We start from the raw sequence: 7,475 nt of genomic DNA, 5'->3' as shown, positions 1-7,475 counted from the left end.
GGCTCAGTGGTCAAAGTGGAGATAGGGTGGAAATATGACGCTAACTGAGAAAACTGAGGAGCATGGCAGGAAATAAGTACGCGTAGTACCAGAGTCCTTTATTCAGTTTAAAGATCCTCATACCAGGGGCTGGAGAGATGGCTCAGTGGTTGAGAGCATTGCCTGCTCTTCCAAAGGTCCTGAGTTCAATTCCCGGCAACCACATGGTGGCTCACAACCATCTGTAATGAGGTCTGGTGCCCTCTTCTGGCCTGCAGACATACACACAGACAGAATAAATAAATAAATATTTTTTAAAAAAAAAGATCCTCATACTAGCAGGACCCAGGATTCCTGGAGAGACAGATTTTAAGGGCTGAGAACAGGATAGCCCAGATTGGCCTTGGGCAGAGGGCAATATTCAAGGGGTGAGTCCTAGAAGAAGACCTTAGAGAAAGCCTAAACTGTATATAATAAAGTTTTAAAGAGCCTACATAATTCCTAATTTAAAAAGTAAATGAGTTTATTAAGTAAAGAAAGAGGGAGACCAGCAATGGCAATGGTGGTTTTTATTGGTTTTGGCAGAGTTAGTCAAAGACAACTCTGCTTCTCCCACCAAAGTCCTTTGTCAGTCTTTTTGGTATCTTTATAATAAAGGTTAACTACACTGATAAAACTTTCTAAGCTCTAGGGAATCAGAAATAGAGGGTGGCAGTGTTCTTTCTTGGAAGAAAGAACTTTCATTTTAACCTTGCTTCAGCTGACTTTACAGAAACTCAGACTCACAGAATTCACTCATTTCATAACTAGGGACTTTACTTAAGTGAAAGTTATCGCCAATAGAAAATAGTTTCTTCCCTGTATAACAACAGATAAATTGTGGTGACTCTAATGACTCATACCCAAAATCAACTAAAGTAATTCTCACACAGTCTATGTGTTTCACCTAATATGAAAATTAATTTGCAAATACATACAATATATTTATATCACTTGATGGAGACATAACTGCCACTGATCAAAATCCACTTGGTTGTTTAAAAAAGGAAAACAAAACACCTTGCCCTAAAAGTAGCTGTATTTGAAAAGAGACTTAATCATTAGCAACTCAGTATAACTGGTACTTGTTCAAATTTAGTTTTTCACAGACATGAAATACCCTTATGTATGGAAGCTTCTGGTACTCCCCAGATGCTGTCCTTATACCTCAAATCTCTAGAAATGGGCATCAAAAATAAAGGAAAAAAGAATATGTAAAGTTTAATTTAAAAAATCTAGACAATGTTTCACTTTGTAGCCCAGACTAGGTTTAACTCTTGGCAATATTCCTGACTCAGCCTTTCGGGTGACAAATTACAGGTATAAGGCAGCTTGGCAGCATATGTAGAATTTTTAAAGTGTTCAGATTTTAGTTTTCTTTTTATTAAGGAATAGTAAAGAACAAATACACATAGCAATAGAAAACAATAGGAATAATGCTTTTAAATAGCATTATTTTCCATCTCAGAACCCATGGAGTAAATTTTTTTCAGAATAAGTCTGGGTATTGTGTATTTATTTTGTCAATTCTGCTTGAAATGTTATTTTCTGTTTACTGTAGATTAAAGGCTATGTTTAAGCCATGGGAAAATTCTTTTTATTATTTCTACATTTATGTCTATATTTGAAATGCTTCATATCTATTGTGATGTTTATGAATATATATATGTATGTATTTATATGTATATATGCATTTGTGTGTCATATGTCTATATGATTTGATGGAGAAACATTATCTAAACCAAGTTCTTATGCAAAGCATTATGTACATTTGAACATTATCAGACACTTCAAATTATTGTCTAGTTATTTCCCCACAGTTAAAATTTAGGGTTCTGTCACTAAGTGAGACTAAGTTATATTCAGTTGTTTATGTATATCAAACAAATGTTTCACCAGAATTTTCTCAACATTGAATGCCAAAAATTTTGGCATTATGGAAATACACAATCGGTATATAACTTGATTTGCATATCTCTGAATAATTCCAAGGTTGAAATTCTTACCATATGTTTACTAATTATATATAATTTCACTCTTTAATAATAGCTTATTTTATGGTTCACAATTTTTTATTGTTTTTATTGAGCCATATATTTTTCTTCACTCCTTTCCTCTCCCCTCCCTTCTACCCTCTGTCATGGTCCCCATGCTCCCAATTTACTCAGGAGATCTTGTATTTTTCTACTTCCCACATAGATTAGATTCTTGTATGCCTCTGTTAGGGTTCTCTTTGTTGTCTAGGTACTCTGGGATTGTGAATTGTAGGCTGGTTTTTCTTTGCTTTATGTCTAAAAGTCACTTATGAGTGAATACATACGATATTTGTCTATCTGGGTCTGGGTTACCTCACTCAATATGATGTTTTCTAGATCCATACATTTGCCCACAAATTTCAAGATGTCATTATTATTTTCTGCTGTGTAGTACCCCATTGAATTCATGGCTCATGATTATTAATTCACCTCCTTTTTATTTTTCAGTCTGTAGAATTCATTGCACATCAGTCATTTACCTGTTGCCTATCACACCAGTTGCTATGATTTGTCTTCTAATTTAAAATTAGAGTGACTTTATCACATAATTTTTTATGTTTAGTTTTTGTCAGTTTTTTAAACAGTGTATTTCTATCTAGTCCTTGTTGATCTGGAACAGACTATGTTGGCTAGGTCTGCTTTGAATTTACAACAGAGCTAGAATTACAGGTGTATATGATCATGCTAACCTTATCACATAAATTTTTAATGTAGTAATTTCTCTTCATTTTTAGTTTTTGTCTTTGTTCAAGTTTATTAAATGATTTCTCTCATTTTTGTGTTGAAGCTTATTCATTTACTTTTAAATCATGTTAGTACGTTTGTGTGTGCATATATATATATATATATATATATATGAATATGGAAAGAAAAAAGTTTTTGTGTTCAAATTTTAGAATCTTAGGCCACCTATAGTTTTCTTTTACAGCATTTCACTCTATTGGTTTATATATTAAACAATGCCTATTAGTATTATTTATAATGAAAATTTTCAAAATTAAAGATATATAAACAATTACCAGTGAGAATATTAAACATTTTTAGATGCAATGTAAATGTTCCCTTCTGATGAACAGTTCCCCTATCTCTTCTTTCTGGGTGATCAGAAGTCAGAATTATATGATTCTTGTTTTTTCAGTAACCAAACACCATACTGTCTTTGTTTCAGTTTTTTTATAATGAATAGCTACATTGTCTGAATTTGAAATTTTTTCTTTCCTTGTCAAATATTTTTTTTCTTGGTACCAGTGTGTCACTGTAATATTGTCTCATTACAAAGAACCTAAGCTTGGCTGAAAGACTCCCCACCCTACCCCAAGTGGGACTTTCAGTTAGTGAAAGTCCCATTAACTATTTAATTATGTGATATGCTGGTCAAAATGAGAAGCTCCTCAGAGCCCCTGATGCATGTAAATTGTACAATTTCATAATAAATCTGGAAATGACAGTTTTTGATTAGCTCTTTTAAAAGGTTAATCCCAGGATACATTTAAGTTTATGTATCTATTTTATAAAATATATAAATATTTGAGTCTCTCCCCCATGTGAGTCTTCTTTACAGGAGTAGAAAAGTATTTCTTCTTTCTCATTATTCAATACATGTAACAATGCTACATTTTTATTGATTTTCTTTTTATATAATTTTATTTTATTTGTTTATTTTACATCCCAGCCACTGTTTCCTCTTTTTCCTCTCCTCCTAGTCTCTACCCCCAACCCCCTCTGTTCTCACCCCCAATTCACTCTTCTTTTTCTGTTTAAGAATGTGCAGGTCTCCCATGATTACCAACAAAACATGGCATATCAAGTTGCAGTAAGACTAAGAACGTCCCCATCGATTAATGATGGGCAGCTTGACCCAGTATGAAGTATAGGGTCTCAAAATCCAGTAAAAGAGTCAGAGACACCCACTGTTCCTGCTGTTAGGAGTCCAAGAAGAGGGCCAAGCTACACAACTATAACATATAGGCAGAGTGCCTAGGCCAATCCCATGTAGGCTCCATGGTTGTTGGTTCAGTCTCTATGAGTCACTATGAGCCCATGTTAGTTGACTGTGGAAGCCTTCCTGTGGTGTCCTTAACCCCTCTGGCTCCTACAATCCTTTCTCCCCCTCTCCTGAAGGATTCCTCAAACTCTACCTAATGTTTGGCAATGGGTCTACATCTGTTTCCATCAGTTGCTAGATGGCACCTCTCTTGATGAGATTCCCCTTGGTATTCTGGGGATGTGTTTGGTTAATGAATAAAGAAGATGCTCGAGCCTATAACAGGACAGAATAGAGTAAGGCAGGAATTCTAAGCAGAGAGAGAGAGAGAGAGAGAGGAGAAAGTAGGCAGAGTCAATGAGAAGCCATGTAGCCTCCTACAGGATACGGAAGCACCAGAACTTTGCCAATAAGAGCTCAGTCAGTAGAGCATGAGACTCTTAATCTCAGGATCATGGGTTCATGCCCCACTTTGGACTCCAGATAAAGGACGCTTAAAAGAAATGCCACACTAGTGCAGAAATGAGATTAATAGATAGTTATTTATTAAGGGATAGACTCACAAATCAATATCTCTGCTGGAAAGGAGAATAGCAACTAAATCCCGCAGCCAGAAAAGAGACCAGGCACACTCTTTACATAAGCATAAATAGTATAAGAGGCCATGCCCCAGTGGGCAGGTAGCTTAAGGGCTACTGGCTGTATGATTTCCTGCAGCAATAAGCCATAGTCACATGGCAATACACGGATTAATAGAAATGGATTAATTTAATATATTGCTCAGCAGTGGTGGTGCATGCCTTTAATCCCAGGATTGGGGAGGCAGAGGCAGGTGGATCTCTATGAGTTTGAGGCCAGTCTGTTCTACAAGAGCTTGTTCCAGGACAGGTTTCAAAGATACAGAGAAACCTTGTCTTGAAAAACCAAAAAACAAACAAACAAACAAAAATAAAACTAAAAAAATACATGTAAGCTATTGGCCAAACAGTATTGCAATTAATATAGATTTCTGTATGATTATTTTGGGAATCTGGGCAGCTAGGAATGAAGAAGCAGTCTCCACCTAAAGAATTGGCACCAACGTGGGTAACTATATCTACATAAAACCTGAGAGAGCTTGAAAAGGAATTCTAGACACACACACACACACACACACACACACACACACACACCCTAGAGTTTAGTGCAACTAGACTCTGTTTGCTGGCAGCAAGCAGAGACATGGCTTCTTTAAGAGGTTTCCTGACTCAGTTTTAGCAGAAAGAATTGTACAGTTTCTTTAAGGGAAGGTTTCCTGGTTCATGCTATTTGCACAAAGGGTTCTGGGTCTTTCAGGAGGCCAAGCATTTGAATGGGTACTACAACTTGCTTAATTACAGCATGCAACATAGACCCATTGTGTACCTGAAAATGTAACCGTATGTATGACTCACAGAGGTGGTGAACATACCTCTGCCATGTTAGACTGGGTGGAGCCATCATGCAGAGCCACGGAGTTGGTCCTAGCCATGCCCACTTAGCATTTGGGGTAAAAAGGAAGCAAATAATTAATGATACACATGTAATAAAGACAAATGCAGATGAAAAAGACCTCTAAATGGGTCACAGTGTTGGATGAATGCATGTAGGCTTGAGAGAGAGGGAAAGAGTATGGACAGTTATAAAAAGAGGTAATGTCTTTAAAGAGACAGTAAAAGTAATATAAAGAGTAAGACCATCATAGATTAAAGGAGTAAAGAAAAATAAGCCACACAAAGATGTAAAATACACAGAGAATCTGGACTATGCATATTATTCTGTTTTCTTTAAATTTTTGACTATGAATGAGCTAAGTAAGAGAGACATTTCATTGTAGGGGCTAAGCTAAACTAACATATATATTTTAAAGGTATCTTGCCTTCAAAATTTGGGTCTAAAGATATGTTGCTTTGGAAAAGAGGTTCTGTTTTTATTTCCACAGAAGAAATATAGTTTGATAGACCAAGAATCCCCAAAAGGTCTCCATGAAAACACCCCAAAATACTTTGCCCAGTGAAAAGCAGGAAGCAGTTAGGAGATAACTATGCCCACAGAAGAAAGTGACTACTTCCAGTATCCAGGAGGATAACTATATGTTTTTCTTTGGGTTCACCTTCTTATATAGCTTCTCTAGTATTTTTTACGAATTATAGGCTCGATGTCCTTTATTTATGGCTAGAAACCAATTATGAGTGAGTACATCCCATGTTCATCTTTTTGGGCCTGGGTTACCTCACTCAGGATGGTGTTTTCTATTTCCATCCATTTGCATGCAAAATTCAAGATGTCATTGTTTTTTACCACCGAGTAGTACTCTAATATGTATATATTCCACACTTTCTTCATCCATTCTTCCACTGAAGGGCATCTAGGTTGTTTCCAGGTTCTGGCTATTACAAATAATGCTGCTATAAACATAGTTGAACAAATGCTTTTGTAATATGATTGGGCATCTCTTGGGTAAATTCCCAACAGTGGGATTGCTGGGTCCTGGGGTAGGTTGATCCCAAATTTCCTGAGAAACCTCCACACTGCTTTCCAAAGTGGTTGCACAAGTGTGCATTCCCACCAGCAATGGATGAGTGTACCCCTTACTCCACAACCTCTCCAGCAAAGGCTATCATTGTTTTTGATTTTAGTCAATCTGACAGGTGTAAGATGGTATCTCAACGTTGTTTTGATTTGCATTTCCCTGATTGCTAAGGAGGTTGAGCATGCCCTTAAGTGTCTTTTGGTCATTTGAACTTCTTCTGTTGAGAATTCTCTGTTCAGTTCAGTGCCCCATTTTTTAATTGGGTTCATTAGCATTTTAAAGTCTAGTCTCTTGAGTTCCTTATATATTTTGGAGATCAGACCTTTGTCTGTTGCGGGGTTGGTGAAGATCTTTTCCCAGTCAGTAGGCTGCCTTTTTGTCTTAGTGACAGTGTCCTTTGCTTTACAGAAGCTGCTCAGCTTCAGGAGGTCCCATTTATTCAATGTTGCCCTTAATGTCTGTGCTGCTGGGGCTATACATAGGAAGCGGTCTCCTGTGCCCAAATGTTGTAGAGTACTTCCCACTTTCTCCTCTAACAGGTTCAGTGTGTTCAGATTGATATTGAGGTCTTTAATCCATTTGGACTTGAGTTTTGTGCATGGTGATAGACACGGATCTACTTTCATTCTTCTACAGGTTGACATCCAGTTATGCCAGCACCATTTGTTGAAGATGTTTTCTTTCTTCCATTGTGTGCTTTTAGCTCCTTTATCAAAAATCAGGTGTTCATAGGTTTGTGGGTTAAGATCTGGGTCTTCTATTCGATTCCATTGGTCGACTTCTCTATTTTTATGCCAATACCAAGCTGTTTTCAATACTGTAGCACTGTAATAGAGTTTGAAGTCATGGATGGTAATGCCTCCAGAAGTTCCTTTATTGTATAAGA

The sequence above is a fragment of the Arvicola amphibius genome, chromosome 12, assembly GCF_903992535.2.
Source record: "Arvicola amphibius chromosome 12, mArvAmp1.2, whole genome shotgun sequence".
In the NCBI taxonomy this organism is placed as follows: Eukaryota; Metazoa; Chordata; class Mammalia; order Rodentia; family Cricetidae; genus Arvicola; species Arvicola amphibius.
Note: the sequence above shows the minus strand (reverse complement) of the source record.